The sequence below is a fragment of the Martes martes genome (assembly GCF_963455335.1).
Source record: "Martes martes genome assembly, chromosome: 7".
NCBI lineage: Eukaryota > Metazoa > Chordata > Mammalia > Carnivora > Mustelidae > Martes > Martes martes.
Genome location: NC_137894.1, coordinates 52210918 through 52227574, shown reverse-complemented (window position 1 = coordinate 52227574; position 16657 = coordinate 52210918). Strand labels below are relative to the sequence as shown.

The 16657-nt window shown below is 38.0% G+C and overlaps 1 protein-coding gene and 1 pseudogene across 2 annotated transcripts in view; one reads left to right on the top strand and one right to left on the bottom strand.

The window, feature by feature from the left end:
• LOC308346819 (olfactory receptor 4F3/4F16/4F29-like) overlaps nucleotides 1-16657 on the top strand; it is a gene marked incomplete at both ends in the record, with an annotated part of 298432 nt that overhangs the window by 78020 nt on the left and 203755 nt on the right. The window lies entirely within an intron of this gene.
• On the bottom strand, nucleotides 5668-7544 carry LOC308346832 (olfactory receptor 4F21-like; annotated as a pseudogene). The gene is made up of 2 exons: nucleotides 7032-7544; nucleotides 5668-6041 (listed from the first exon to the last, which is right to left on the bottom strand). The product of its transcript is annotated as an olfactory receptor 4F21-like (transcript).

Sequence of the window (16657 nt, the reverse complement as noted above, 5' to 3'; positions counted from 1 at the left end):
TCCATATTCATCAGTGATATTGGTCTGAAATTCTCCTTTTTGGTAGGGTCTTTGTCTGGTTTTGGGATGAGGATAATGCTGGCTTCATAAAGAGTCTGGAAGTTTTCCTTCTGCTTCAATTTTTTGAAACAGGTTCAGGAGAATAGGTATTATTTCTTCTTTGAAAGTTTGGTAGAATTCCCCAGGGAATCCGTCAGGTCCTGGGCTCTTGTTTTTTGGGAGGTTTTTGATCACTGCTTCAATCTCGTTACTAGATATCGATCTATTCAGGTTGTCAATTTCTTCCTGGCTCAATTTTGGGAGTTTATAGTTTTCCAGGAATGCATCCATTTCATCTAGGTTGCTTAGCTTATTGGCATATAACTGTTGATAATAACTTCTGATGATTGTTTCTACTTCCTTGTTGTTAGTTGTGATCTCTCCCTTTTCATTCATAATTTTATGAATTTGGGCTTTCTCTCTTTTCTTTTGGACTAGCGTGGCCAATGGTTTATCAATCTTATTGATTCTTTCAAACAACCAGCTTCTAGTTTCATTGATATGTTCTACTGTATCTCTGGTTTCTACCTCATTGATCTCTGCTCTAATCTTGATTATTTCCCTTCTTACGTGTGGGGTTGGTTTGATTTGTTGTTGATTCTCTAGTTCTTTAAGGTGTAGAGACAGCTGGTGTATTCTGGATTTTTCAATTTTTTTGAGGGAGGCTTGAATGGCTATGAATTTCCCCCTTAGGACCGCCTTTGCTGTATCCCATACGTTTTGGAGTGAAGTGTCTTCATTCGCATTGGTTTCCATAAATTGTTTAAGTTCTTCTATGATCTCCTGGTTGATCCAAGCATTCTTAAGCAAGGTGGTCTTTAGCTTCCAGGTGTTTGAGTTCCTTCTGAACTTTTCCTTGTGATTGAGCTCCAGTTTCAAAGCATTGTGATCTGAGAATATGCAGGGAATAATCTCAGTCTTTTGGTATCAGTTGAGCCCTGATTTGTGACCCAGTATGTGGTCTATTCTGGAGAAGGTTCCATGTGCACTTGAGAAGAATGAGTATTCTGTTGTTTTAGGGTGGAATGTTCTGTATATATCTATGAGGTCCATCTGGTCCAATGTGTCATTCAATGCTCTTATTTCTTTATTGAATTTTGCTTCGATGATCTGTGTATTTCTGAGAGAGGCGTGTTAAGATCTCCTACTATTAATGTATTTATATCAATATGACTCTTTATCTTGATTAATAGTTTTCTTATGTAATTGGCTGCTCCCATATTGGGGGCATAGATATTTACAATTGTTAGATCATCTTGGTGGATAGTCCCTTTAGGAATTATGTAGTGTCCTTCTGTATCTCTGACTACCGTCTTTAGTTTAAAATCTAATTTATCTGATATGAGAATCGCTACCCCGGCCTTCTTTTGAGGCCCATTGGCATGAAAGATGCTTCTCCATCCCTTCACTTTCAGTCTGGGTGTATCTTTAGGTTCAAAATGGGTCTCTTGTAGACAACATATGGATGGGTCCTGTCGTTTTATCCAATCTGCAACCCTGTGTCATTTTATGGGTGCATTTAGGCCATTCACATTGAGAGTGATTATTGAGAGATATGTTTTTATTGACATTGTGTTATCTTTGAAGCCTTTCTTTCTGTCGATTGTCTCTATGTTTCTGTTCAATGCTATTCTTAGGATTTTTCCTCTTTTATAGAACCCCCCTTAATATTTCCTGCAGTGTCGGCTTGGTGGTTGCATAGTCTTTCAAGCCTTGCCGGTCTTGGAAACTCTTTATCTCTCCATCCATTTTGAATGTCAGTCTTGCTGGATAAAGTATTCTTGGCGGCATGTTCTTCTCATTTAGTGCCCTGAATATATCTTGCCAGCCCTTTCTGGCTTGCCAGGTCTCTGTGGACAGGTCTGACGTTATTCTGATGGGCTTTCCTCTGTATGTAAGGAGCTTCTTTGTCCTAGCGGCTTTCAAGAGATTGTATCTACAATTATGATTCCTCAATTTTACTATCAGGTGCCTGGATGTTTTTTTGGAATTTATAATCTTGGGGGGATATCTTTCTGCTTCTAGTACATGAACACTTGTTCCATTCGCAAGATTGGGAAAATTTTCATGAAGAACTTGTTCCACTATATCTTCTAGACTTCTTTCTTTCTCCTCCCCTTCAGGGATTCCAATAATTCTGACGTTGGAACGTTTCATGGCATCATTTATTTCCCTGATTCTGTTTTCGTGGCTTCTAAGCTGTTTGTTCCAGGCTTCCTCCGGATCCTTTCTCTCTATCTGTTTGTCCTCCAGATCACTAATTCTATCTTCTGTCTCAGTTACCCTAGCTTTTAGAGAATTTAGATTAGATTGGAACTCATTGAGAGCATTGTGAACCTCATCCCTGGTGGCCTTCAGCTCTGCCCTAACATTATGAACATCATCCCTGGTCGCTTTCAATTCTGCCCTAATCAATTCCGTTTGGTCATCCATGGCTTTCTCCAACCTAGCTATTGCCTGAATAATTGTTAGCCTGAATTCTCTTTCCGACATATTGTCTATGTTGATAGCCGTTAGCTCTGTTACAGAAAGCCCATCCTCTGTATTTTTCTTCTGTTGGGGATTCCTCCTCCTAGTCATTTTGGTGAGAGATGACAGGACAGATGTAGCTGGATGTATCGACCGTGGTGCCGTCAAGGTGCACCCTGGAACGCTTCTGAGTACTCAGGATTCCCCACCCAAATGAGAGAAAAAAGAAAAGAAAAAGAAAAAAGAGAGAGAGACAGGAAAAAAAGGGAAGATAAAAGAGAAGGTTCAGCCCAAATGGGCCCCAGGGTAAGATTTATGATGTATACAAACAAAAACAGACAAACAAAAAGACTGATAAAAGTATATGATGAGAGAATATATATATATATATATATATATATATATATATGAGCAAAAAGAAGGAGGAGCCTCGTCAAGAAGAACCCCAAGTATAAGATTTATATACTATCAGGACAAACATAAATACATAGAGACACTGGCAGAAGAAAAAGATGGGAGCATGGTTATAGATTCTCAGTGTGGGCGAGGAAGGTTATTTTGATTCTTCCTGGATGTATCTTGATATCTTTGTTAAAGGACTCAACTTTCCTAAGAAAAAGGGGGATTAAAAATTGGTTCACCTATAGGGGTAGCATTGATTGGAGAAAGGGGGTTGCCTTGAAGTTTAACTCTATATGAATATTAGAAAATAAAAATAAAAAAGGAATAAATGGACTAAACTAAACTAAATTTTTTTTAAAAAATTAAAAAAATAGAAAAGCAAAAGAAAAACACATATTTATGTATCAAAAAATTCAGGTTAGAAGTTTATTATGGAATTTGATGTACTGGACATCTCACTGTGATGGTAAATAGGTTAAAAATTATCTATATAAAAAAAAGAAAAAAATGAGCCAGAATAGTGGGAATGAATTAAAAATAAAAGTTGTATCTATGAAGTAGTGGTGGTTGTTCTCTTGTAGTCTTTTTTTTTTTTTCTTTCCTGACTTGTTTTCTGGGGGAGGGGGCTGCCACGTGGGTTTTCAGTCAATGATGTTCCCTGAGTTAAGTCCTCCTGCCCCCCTCAAGGGGGTGGGCTCTGAGAAAAACAGTTTTTTCAGGCTTTTGTTCTCTGGAGGTTTTTATGTTTGTTCACTTCTTTTCTCTCGCCTTGACAGCTTTTGATGGTTTTTGGAGGTTTAGAGGAAAGCAAACTGCACCCCGACCTCCCTCTCAGAGAGAAGCCTCAGTCTGCTCCCCTTCAGGTGCTGCAGCCACTGGGCTGCTGGCAGAGCAGGTTCTGAGTCGCGGTCCCTGGGGACGCAGGATCTCCTGCTTGTATGCAAAACCAAGGCAGTGGTGGCTGTCTGGGCAGCTCCAGACCGCCAGAGAGGTTCCTAGCAATGATCGCACACTGAGATTTTCCTGCTGGCCGGGGCTAAGAGCGCCGGGCTCGCGCGCACCTCTCCCAGGGGAGGGTTTGGGGCGCGGCGTCTCCGGCTCTATTGGCTCTATCGGCTCTATCGGCTCTATCGCCGCGTGGGTCTGAGAACACCAGGCTGGGCGTTCGTGCACCTCTCTCAGGAGAGGGTGAGGCATGCACGCATCTCCAGCAAGGTGCGTGTTCTGCCATCTGGTGTGGCTCCCAGCCCCTCACGGGAGCCGGACTCCACCCGTTCTTGGGCGCACTGGCGGCTCAGTGACAAAGACCAGGTTTCTCCGCCGCACTCTCTCTGGCTCAGTGCCAGGGGAGGCTGACCTGGGTCTGGGGACTTAAGCCCCTGTCCCTAGCCGCCCCGATTCCCACAATTTCTCCCCACGATCCTTTGCTCTTTTGAGTGCTTTCAACCAGACTCCAAGTTAATGCTGGTCCCCAGACGCAGGGCACTCTCGTATTGGGGTATTATTTTCCAATCAGTCGCCTCTGGTGGCTCCCTCCCCCTTTTGTTTATCTTCCGATATCAGTCCGACATTCCCACTCCACTTTACCTGCCCACTGGTGTCTTCTGCCCCCTGTAGAGACCCAGACGTGTATAATTCTGATCTCAGGCTGATTTCATGGGTGATCTGAGTTCTTTGGTAGGTAATCAGCTCACTTTAGGGTACAGGTTGAAAAGGCGCCTCCTCCTACTTCCCCGCCATCTTGTCTCCTCTTTACCACTTTTTTGAGCAGCTTTAATTACAATTCAGCATTTACAATTGAGCTGAGTCACCACAATTAATGTTTCTTAAATCAGTCATTGGAATGCATCCAGCTGATTTCTCAGTCATGCTCCTTGACTCATCAGACTTCCCAAGTTTTACCTGGAAAAGTAAAGTAAAGATGTCAGCCATCTTCTTTGTCCTAAGCACCCTGGATTAAGTATAGGTATATTATATAAGATGAGATCTGGGTTGGATGCTTTTATTTAGGTAATAACATTCTTGAAATGCTTTGATAATTGTAGATACTGTTTTAGGGTGAATCAAGAAATTCTTTGAGGAAGACTGCAAGGATGACAGAAATCTGTTGGAAAAAATGGAACATAGACAAATTTTGCATTATGTAAAATAGTAGAGTATATTTCTAAAGCAACATTGTACAAAATACTTTGACAATTAAAGACAGTAAACAATTCTTAGGAATTGTAGCATAGTGTTGCCTGCCTATTTATCTAACATAAAATATAATTAGGATGAGAAATATTTCTTTCTTGACTTTTAATGGGTGCTAGTTTGAATAAACTCATATTTTATCCATTGGATCCACAAAATTTCCATAAGAAATATTGATTTCTAGCAATGCTTATAATCAATATGAAAATATTGATAAATAAAATTCAACCATATATACATGTATGTATTTACATAGAGATAAAAAACATGAAAATTGAATGTACTCATTGATGGTAATTACCATTTAGTATTGTAGGTAGGAAGGAATATATAATACTTTATTTTGCATACTTAACAGAAATAACTGCAGCTCTATTTGAAAGTGAAAGTATTTGATTCAATACCTCTTTTACGTAGAGTTCTCAGTTTTTTAAGGGCAGTAACAAAATTGTACTTAATCCATAGTGTTCCTGGTGGTCATAAGGGTCCTGATGGTTCATGACATTCACCTTGTGCTCTTACCAGTGAAGTCTGTTATGGCATCTCCCTAGAACTTACAACTCTTTAACTCAGCCTTCTCATCACCACTTTCATATCTCTGTTCCTTAAAGTATGGATGGCAGGATTTAATATGGGACTGATGGCAAAGTCTATGATGGCAAAAATGTATCCATTGACTTGGTAGGGAAAGGCCACACATAGAGAAACATGCATGGGGCAAAAAACGAAACCACTACCGTGATGTGAGCTGACAGAGTGATGAATACTTTGGATAAATCTTATGAGGAATGTTGTCTAACAATTATCAGGATAAAGATGTATGATGCAATTAAGAAAAAGAAAGTGCCCATAGATATAAAGCCACTGTTGGCAGTGACCACAAATTCTAGTTTGTAAGTGTCCATACATGCAAGTTTAATAACCCTAGGGAAATCACAACAAAAGCTCCCCAACCCACAGAATGGGAGAAGATATTTGCAAATGACAGTACAGACAAAAGGTTGATATCCAGGATCTATAAAGAACTCCTCAAACTCAAAACACACAAAACAGATAATCATATTAAAAAATGGGCAGAAGATATGAACAGACACTTCTCCAAGGAAGACATACAAATGGCTACCAGACACATGAAAAAATGTTCATCATCACTAGCCATCAGGGAGATTCAAATCAAAACCACATTGAGATACCACCTTACACCAGTTAGAATGGCCAAAATCAGCAAGACAGGAAACAACGTGTGTTGGAGAGGATGTGGAGAAAGGGGAACCCTCTTACACTGTTGGTGGGAATGCAAACTGGTGCAGCCACTTTGGAGAACAGTGTGGAGATTCCTCAGGAAATTAAAAATAGAGCTTCCCTATGACCCTGCAATTGCACTACTGGGTATTTATCCCAAAGATACAGATGTAGTGAAAAGAAGGGCCATCTGTACCCCAATGTTTATAGCAGCAATGGCCACGGTCGCCAAACTGTGGAAAGAACTAAGATGCCCTTCAACGGATGAATGGATAAGGAAGATGTGGTCCATATACACTATGGAGTATTATGCCTCCATCAGAAAGGACGAATACCCAACTTTTGTAGCAACATGGACAGGACTGGAAGAGATTATGCTGAGTGAAATAAGTCAAACAGAGAGAGTCAAGTATCATATGGCTTCACTTATTTGTGGAGCATAACAAATAATATAGAGGACAAGGGTAGATGGAGAGGAGAAGGGAGTTGAGGGAAATTGGAAGGGGAGGTGAACCATGAGAGACTATGGACTCTGAAAAACAACCTGAGGGTTTTGAAGGGGCGGGGGGTGGGAGGTTGGGGGAACCAGGTGGTGGGTATTAGGGAGGGCACAGATTGCATGGAGCACTGGGTGTGGTGAAAAAAACAATGAATACTGTTATGCTGAAAATTAAAAAAAAAAAAACAAAAAAACTCCCCAAATTGTTAGGGCCACAGAAAGGTAAATTTATGACAAAAACAAACTGAGACACAGCATGAGTTGCCCAGTAATCTAAGCAGCTACTATCAAAAGCATGCACATTTTGGGATTCATAGTAGTTAGATAGTGGAGAGGCTTGCAAATTGCTGTGTACCTGTCATATGCCATGGCTATGAGCAGTACCATCTCAACTCCTCCCATGACATCAATAAAGAACATTTGTATCATGCAGTTGTGGAAGGAAATGATTTTGCAACCACTGAAAACATCAGAGATGATCCTAGGAACTGTGGTGGATGAACGCCCCAGGTCAATGAATGAGTGATAGGTTGTGTAAATGAAAATCCAAAATCACTGTTAACATAATGAAGAGGTTTCCCAAGATAATTTCCACATAGCACAAAGAGAAGAAAAGAAAAAGGAAGACCTGTATTCCTAAGGATTGTACAAGTCCCAGTAACACAAACTCAGTTATCACAGAGCCATTTACTTGGTCCATTGAATCATAAGGAAGGGAAGACTCTGAAGGGACCTGAAAGAAATGAAAGAAGGATCAGCTTTGAGGCACTAAAAACTATGTGTCAACTGTTGATAATTTAAATTGGTTACTGACAGATCTTTTATTTAATTGATAGTAAATTATTAACAAAATCATGGGAACCCAGGGTATGGGTTTGGTAGTATGACCAAAGCTGCACTCAGAGGCCATCTACTGCATTAAATTTGCTCTTATTTATTCAAGTACATGAAGTAATCAGGCAACTTAAGAACTTAGAAATGGATGTACAAATTAAACTCAAGGAATTCAGGTAAAAGAAAATAATAAAAATTAAAAACAAAAATAATATGTATTGGCTCCTAGAAAATTGGAAGAGTGTACATGAGATTATAAAAAAGTTTTTTTTTTAAAGATTCCATTTATTTATTTGACAGACAGGGATCACAAGTAGGCAGAGAGGCAGGCAGAGAGAGAGGAGGAAGCAGGCTCCCCACTGAGCAGAGAGCCCGATGTGGGGCTCGATCCCAGGACCCTGAGATCACGACCTGAGCCAAAGGCAGAGGCCTTAACCCACTGAGCCTCCCAGGTGCCCCTAAAAAAGTTTTTTTGAAACAAAAAATAGACGGACCTTTTAAAAGAATAATAAAAAATTAGAAATGAGTATAGAATAGTAACAGTTAACATAACAATAGTTAAGACACTTCTGAAGTCTGTTTCTCATAAGTCCTTAAAAACAATTTTCTCCAAAGAAACACATAAATCATACTTGTAATTGAAATGTTATAGAGAGACAAAAGGTTTGTATCTTTATAATATAAAAAAAGAGATCAAACCATTCAGTAAAACTTTCAAAACCTACTAGACATAATTGATATCAAGAGAGAATTCATAAATGTCAACTCTGTGGGTGTAGGTATATTCATTTCTTCTTTACAAATCAAAGAAATAAGATAAAATATATATTAGTTTCCAATTAATTACAAAGAATTTTGCAGTTATTATCAAAACCAGGAAGCCTCAATGAAATAGATATCTTCATACATTGCTGGGGGGAAATACAGTCTGATTCAAGCATTAAAGAAAACATTTTGAATTATGTATCAGTAATGTTGATCCTTATCATTTGATGCAATAGTACTCCTTATGGAGTTCTATTTGACAGAAAAAGTTTCCGGCACAGAAATGTTCATTACACTCTGCAGTGGAAAAACTGAACAATTTAAATGCCAAACATTAGTTTTAAGTCTTTTACAATATTTGCATATAATGGAATGTAATAGTTATTAAAATAAATGTTTATAAAAGAGTTTATAGTAGCACTAGGAAGATTTTTCTCTAGAATATTAAGTGCAAAAAAGTAATCAAATTGCATAGCCAATATTTTAAATAACAGTAATTGATTCTGACTTTTTTAGAATTAAAAAAAATCTCTTTAGATTTGAAATATTATTTGGTATATGTACTTTGTTTTTTGATAAAAACATCAAAGGGACACCTGAGTGATTTATTTTGTTGAGCATTCTATTCTTGGTTTCAGCTCAGGTCATGATTTCAGGGTCATGAAATGGAGCCCCACATCAGGCTCTGTGCTCAGCATGGAGTCACCTTGAGATTCCCTCACTCTGTTTCTTCCTCTGCCCCGCCTCTGCTGATGGTCTCTCACTCTCTAAAATAAATAAATAAATAAATCTTTTTTAAAAAATCAAAGAGGATGGAGAGTTCAAGAAATGCTTTATTAAGAATGTTTGAAAAAATGATTGACTCATAATTATTGGATAACAAATGAACTGAGTAAGTAACACTCTAATAGTTCTCCTGCTTAATCAGCCATCTTCATAAACTGCCAGAAATGAGTTCAGAGATGTGATTATTAAGGTGTGTGTGTGGGTTTGTGAAAGGAGTAGATATAGCTTAGTAACTAAAGGGTCCTGATTAAGCTTCTTGTCATTTATATAAAACTATCATTAGGGACGCCTGGATGGCTCAGTTGGTTAAGCAGCTGCCTTCAGCTCAGGTCATGATCCCAGCGTCCTGGGATCGAGTCCCACATCGGGCTCCTTGCTCTGCAGGGAGCCTGCTTCTCCCTCTGCCTGCCGCTCTGTCTGCTTGTGCTCACTCTCGCTCCTCTCTCTCTCTCTCTCTCTCTCTCTCTCTCTGATAAATAAATAAATAAATCTTTAAAAAAAAATAAAACTATCATTAAGTTGGAATTTTGGGGGGCATTTCCATCCAGATAATTGACAGAGCATCTCCCCTGCTTCAGTTTGACTAGGGTTGGCCATTTATAATGAATTCTGCTAACCATGAAATAAATAGAAAGAAAGTAGATGTTCTGGCCCACCCAGTTCAGAGTGAACAAGGTTAGTAATGTTAGGAAATTCTTAGCAAATATTAAGAGAGACACAATTAGTGGTCAAATAAATGGAGACAATGAAGTGCAAATGGGATAGAAAAAACAATGGTATGGGAATATAGCAGATGGACACAAGTAGGTTTTATTCTTTTCCTATTTCCACATATATGAAATTATTTTTGTTACCTCTTCATTTTTACATTGTCTTCTACCTCCTCTTACCTACATGTTCTAAATAGTCTTTCTAACATTTTCTCTGTAAACCATGCTTTACCACTTCATTCATACTGTGATCACTGGGCTTTTATTCACATTTGAATCATCTAAATTAAAAGGGCATAATCCTTTGGGAGGGGAGTTGAATCTGAGGACCATTGTAGAGTTAAAAGGTCATCCTTATTTCATGGAAGAAGTTCATGGCAATATCCTCTACCTGCTGAAGAGAATGTGTTTGGTGACTTTCCAAGCTCATCATCAAATTCAGTTTGGAGAAATAAAGTTGAAGCTAAAGAATAATGGCTTCTTGAGATCATGTGAGGCTAAGATAAAATATGTAAACCCTATACTTCAGGATCTTATCATAAAAGTGGCTATTTTATCTTATAAATCCCTTAAAATCTCTGAACTAATTTGTCAGATTTGGGAATTCCCATTACTGTCAGTCTAGTACTACTGAAATCATGTTTGTCTTGGAGTTTGAGTGATAATTTTTATAAACAAGAAAATCCCACACTACATGAACCTATTAGTCTAAAGACTCTAATCTTCCATTTATAACATATAATATAACCTATTAATAAACTTTAATTGTTATAACATGGACAACTGCAATGCAAAATATGGAATTGAGTGTAATCAACATGTTGAAATCAGAATCAGTAGCATGTGTAAAGGACAGGTAGAAAGAACACATAAAGGGGAAGAATGAAGATGTATTGGAAAGATACGGAGAAAGTAAAGTGATGAATAGGAGAAGGAATAAGAAAATCCTAGAAAAAATTCCTAAAAAACAAATAAGGAAGATAAAATGATAATCAAAAAAGGCATTGGTAGAACATTGCATGTCTTTGCATATGTTGCTTGAGCAAGTTTAAACGAAAACACATTGATGAATTACAAACACCTGGGTTTGAATTTTATTTGGGTTTTCATTCACTGCTTTAGGTATCTTTTGACTGAAAGAATGGAAAGTAATAGTAAAGCTGTAGGGAAACTGGCCACTGATATAAAGACAAGTTAAGACTTGGAGCATGTGAATCATGGGTGTGGCAGCGGGGTTTGGTAGAATGGAGAGGGTAGTTCAGCAAACTGACAGGTGAGTCACCACTAAAAAATTAGGAAGTAACTGATCAAAAGCATTCGTGTAGCCTTCAGGCACTATTTTACTTACCCTTCTTCTAGTATTTATATGCTTTTCACAAATACAAAATTAAAGTTTTTGGTATAGGCACCCTTTCTGCTTTGTCTAACACTGTATCACCTGCCTAAAACAGTGGCTGGCACATAGAAGTCCAGGAAATATGTGATGAATGAATTTCCTAGGAGTAGGTATTGAATTATTTATATAAGAACTAAAACAGTAGCCCTTCCAAATATATAGAGAAAAAACTGAGTTTAATAATACCTTCTCCACAAGCTTGTATTTCCTGGTTTTAGCCCAGATATACATATAAAAAGTGAGTATTTAGTTGAGTGAAGAAATTTCCACCCTTTCTGTTATAAACATCTGGAATACCATGTATCATTGTTGAGGAAATCCTAATGACCTAAGAGAGCTTGTCTGGAGAAAAAGACCATGCACTTGTTTCTCTGCCTTTTTAGAAAACCCTGGTGACTTTGTGAAGCTCTCAGAAGTTCAGAAGCCAAGAATCCATTGAGTTTGGTATCATTCCTGTTGGAGATAAAATATTTTTCAATCGTTCAGGGCCTAGGGATACCCTTCTTTAAACAAGAAATATAGATACAGGTTAAACAAATAAGATGATCAGAATTATAAGTTTGTATAGAAGTAAGAAAGAACTTTGAGAGAATCTTGTTCAGTTACTTCATTCTACAGGTAGAGAGCATGGGGCCCTCTGCTCAGCGGGAAGCCTGCTTCCCCCTCTCTCCCTGCCTACCTCTGCCTACTTGGGACCTCTGTCTGTCAAATAAAATTAAAAATAAAAGAAAGAAAAGGAAAAAAAATATTTTCAATAAAAGAAAAATTTTGACACAAATATTTTACAGAAGAGCAGACACTGAAGCAGAGTTAAGTGGGTTAGGGAGAGGGATGCAATCATGACAGGTGTGGTTTTATAATTCAAAAGCATCTTTCCTATCTGCCTCCTCAGCCACAGGATATACATTTTTAGGAGAAGAGAAATTCAGAGAGCTTTGTCTTAATTTCTGTGCACAATCTTTCCTCAAAGACTAAATCTGAATTAGATTCTTCATAATGGGAAATAAGCTAATTAGGTGCAAAGGAGAGAGATCTACTGTTGTCTCAGATAAGAGCAATACTGAGCCTAGGATTAGTTTTTCTTGGGGGACTAAATGTTTGAGTCATATTGGTTTGCCCATGAGAAAAATAGAAAAGAATTCCTGGTGATGAATGGGGGTTGAGGGAAGAGGTTAAGTTTTCAGGCAGGACGTTGGTTTGTGTAAAATATCCCTATATAGATTTGATGATCTTCAGGATGAATTGTTTGAAAGCACTGAAATGAAGGGATAAGGGTGAAAACATATCCTGAGTGGACAGACATACTTTCACTTGTAGTACCAAACTTGAATAAATAGATATAAAACCCGTGATATGTCAAGATAATTCTTGGGGATAAGGATAAATTGATCATTTTCCTAATATCAATTATAGCCAGTGTTAACCTGTATATATTTACCTATGGTCCCAAGCTTTGGAGTGTTGAAGATGAAGGTCTTCTTGAATGCTTTTGACCCTTATTTTTCCTAAGTTGACTGGATACAAGTAAAATTTGTATATTATTGGATCAGTTTTTTAAGAGATAAAGGCGACCAGATAAGAGGAAAAAAAAGGAAAATGTAGGGAGTTATTTTGAGTTGTTCCTAAGGGGAGCATGTTACCTGGGGGACATACTCATTCAAAGGACCTATAATAAGGCATTGAAACTAGCCTAGTGTATCTTTGTAAAAGTAAGTCTTTATCTATTTTTGATGTGGAGATACAAAGAATCTGATCTCCAGGCTATAATGGGGCCCAGAGTGTGAAGGATCTATCTTTGCTTAGAGCTGTATTTGTTCAGAGTTGTATTTTATTTTCTCAGTTCAGAATAAGAAAAATCATAATTATCTTGACTGCAGATGATAATTTCAAATTAATTTTCAAAAAGTATTGACATTACAAAATATATAAACAATAATATAAACTGGAGACTACTGTGGGCTGATAAATTAAAAAATAAATAGGTATTCATGGTCAAGTACATGAATCAGTATATATAAGATGAGGTAAAGCTATTTATTTGCCCAGAAGAAGCACAACTACTCTAAGATGAGAGGAAAATTTCTCCTGTTGCTTCCCCACCCCCTGAACACTATTCTGCAACACAGTGCCCCATAAAATCATTCTATCATGTCAGTGTGCTCCAGTCCTTATATTCCTGTATTCTAAATCAGACACTATCCCAGGCAGAACAACATATTAAGATGAATGAGTACATTTAGGTAGAAATAAAGTCCTGAGGAGTTGACCAGGCAGACACAGAGCAAGCTGTGATTTAAGAGCCATTTTCTGAGGAATGGATCTTCGGTTTGCTTGGCAGCAGAAAAAGCTGCTGGGTCAAGAGGAGCAAAGGTTGGGCACCTGGGTGGCTCAGTGGGTTAAGCCTCTGCCTTCGGCTCAGGTCATGATCTCAGGGTCCTGGGATCGAGTCCCACATCGGGCTCTCTGCTCAGCGGGGAGCCTGTTCCTCCCCTCTCTCTCTGCCTGCCTCTCTGCCTACTTGTGATCTCTCTCTCTGTCAAATAAATAAATAAAATATTTAAAAAAAAAGAGGAGCAAAGGTTGCTAAGGTAGGGTTTTTGGGACCTAGAAGTATCAGAGAGGGCTGAGACCACTGATTTAGACTGCCTCAGTTGAGATTGACCTAAGCTTTGAATTGGCTTAAATCTACAAAATGTTCTCATTATTAGATTTCACCATAGAGTACTGAGGACATACAAGCAGAGAAAATTAATAGAGAAAAGGAGAAAGAAAAGGGAGGAAGTACTGTAATCCTATGACCTTTGATTGAATGTACAAAGAAAGCCCAAACAGTATTCAAGAAATTATTCACATTACTTGTTTTTTACTCTTTGTTGGTTTTATTCATTTATTTAATGAAAATAGTTATTGAGCACTTTCTGTGGAGTTCTCACTTGTGTTATAGCAGTAACCATGATGTACCCAGCCCCTTTCTTACATGAAACTTAAAATGTAATGAGGAAGACATACTTTGAATAAGAAATTATGAGTGTGGCTGATGTTATAAAAGTGGCACTAGGGAGTGATATAATATATACAACGGAAAGAGCTCTCCTGGACCCAGGTTCTTGGAAGTGTTTCTTACTAAAATGATGTTAAACTGAGAATTGGGGAATGAACAGATGTTAATAGGCAAAGCATAAAAGACGGTTGCTTCAGACAAAATGATTAGCTAGTGCAAAGCCTCAAGATGAGAGAGAATGAAGTTTATTGTTTTAAGGTTTTATTTATTTATTTTTTAGAGAGAGAGAAAGAAAGATAGCAAGCATGAATTGAGGGTACATCAGAGGGATAGAATCTTAAGCAGACTCTGTGCTGAGCATGGAACCTGATGTGGTACTCAACTCAAGGCTCCATCTCACAACCCTGAGATCATGACCTGAGCTGAAGCCAAATTTTGATGCTTAACTGATTGAGCCACAGGGTGCTCCAAGAAAATGAAAATTTTAGGCAATCAGAAGAAACCAAATTGCCTCTGGTATTGTAGATAGGGCAAGAGCATGTTGTCTTCTGAGTCTTTAGAGGAGGATGGGGTCCAGGTCTTGGATGTCCTGATAAATCTTGAAAGGGAGTTTATATTTTAATTTAATAACAATGGTAAGTATGTGAAGGGTCTTAAGGGAAAGATCATGTGCTTATATTTATATGTATTTTTCAAAAATTTTCATTCTGAATGCCAATAATGGGAATGAAGGGAGATGAGATTTGAAGGGGGAAGACATTTAGTGGCTTAATATCCTATTTGAAAAATGACTTGTGAAGACTTAGACAAGAATGATGACATTTGGGGCACCTTGTGGCTCAGTATTTAAGCATCTGCCTTCAGCTCAGGTCATGATTCCAGAGTTCTGGGATCAAGCCCCACATCGCAGGGAGCCTGCTTCTCCCTCTCCCACTCCCCCGCTTGTGTTCCCTTTCTCACTCTCTCTCTGTCAAATAAGTAAATAAAATCTTAAAAAAAATAAGGAATGGTGACAATTGGAAGAAAACAAAGGACATATTAAAGAGGTGTTTAGATGTTGGAATTAATATGATTTGCTGATTTGTTAATTGTTGGGGATTAGGGAAGGGAAGAATCCATTATTACTTCTAGATTTTGTATTGGGGAACTGGGTTAATATTGGTGCTGCTTATTGTGACTACAGACCTGAAAGAGCAGTGGGTTCGAGGATGAGATGATTAGTTAGTTTCCAATCTGCTGAGTGGGAGATGCCCTTGAAACATCAAATCAGCAGGCAGTTAAATTTATGAAGTAGGAATTCAAGAAATAATACCCTGACTTAAGAATGCAAGCTTTTAGCTGAGATGGTAATTAAAGCCAAAGGAATAGATATCCCCCAGGGATAGAATATGGAGTGAGAAAAGACCAAAGAGGCAATTCTGAGGAAAACTAATTGTGGGCGTGGGGCAGATGTGAGAACCCCAGCAAACTGCTACTGGGAAGAAATTTCCAAAGAGTAGGAGTAAAAGCAAGAGACTGTAGTTTCTCAGAACCCCAGTAAAATATTTGAAAGAGGGAGTGGTTAGCAATGTTCAAGTAAAGAAGAACTTCCCATCCAGATGAATACCAAAGCATTAAAAGAAGTATTAGTGATTAACTTACATGAAGAAAGCAGAGATATTATTGGACATGTTTTTGGAGAGATACAGGAAAAAATATAGGCATTATTTTCCTTAATTGAGTAGATTTTATTTAGAGAGCAGTAGAAACAAATTTGTCAAAAAAGTTATGTGTAGCTTTAATAAAGCATTTAGTCCATTTGTAGAAGTGCTCAATTAAATTGAATATGCCTCACCATTTTGGGCTTTACATTTATCCAAGACTTCAAACTCAGATGTATAAGCTCTTGGGGTCTGATATACATTGCCTGATTGGCAAACCATATTCAAAGAAACCAGAATTTCTAAACACATACCTGACTGATTATTCCTTTGTGAAACATCTATTATTTCAATGAGGTTCTTTTTTTCCTTAAGCATAAATTGGGATAATTGAATTTTGTAACATATTCATTTTTAGAATAATAGAGCATTAGACAAAAGTTCACAAATCTCTGGGGTGCCTCCTTGGCTCAGGTGGTTCAAACTCCGACTCTTGATGTTGGCTGAGATCATGATCTCAGTGTTGTGAGTATTGGGCTGTGTGCTAGGCATGGAGCCTGCTTAATATTTTCTCTCTGCCTCCCCCTCTGCCCCTCCCACCTAAAAAATAATTTGCAAATCTTTGATTTGTATTTACTTAAATTATTCATCATGTTAAAAAGTTTCTCTTCTTAACTTACA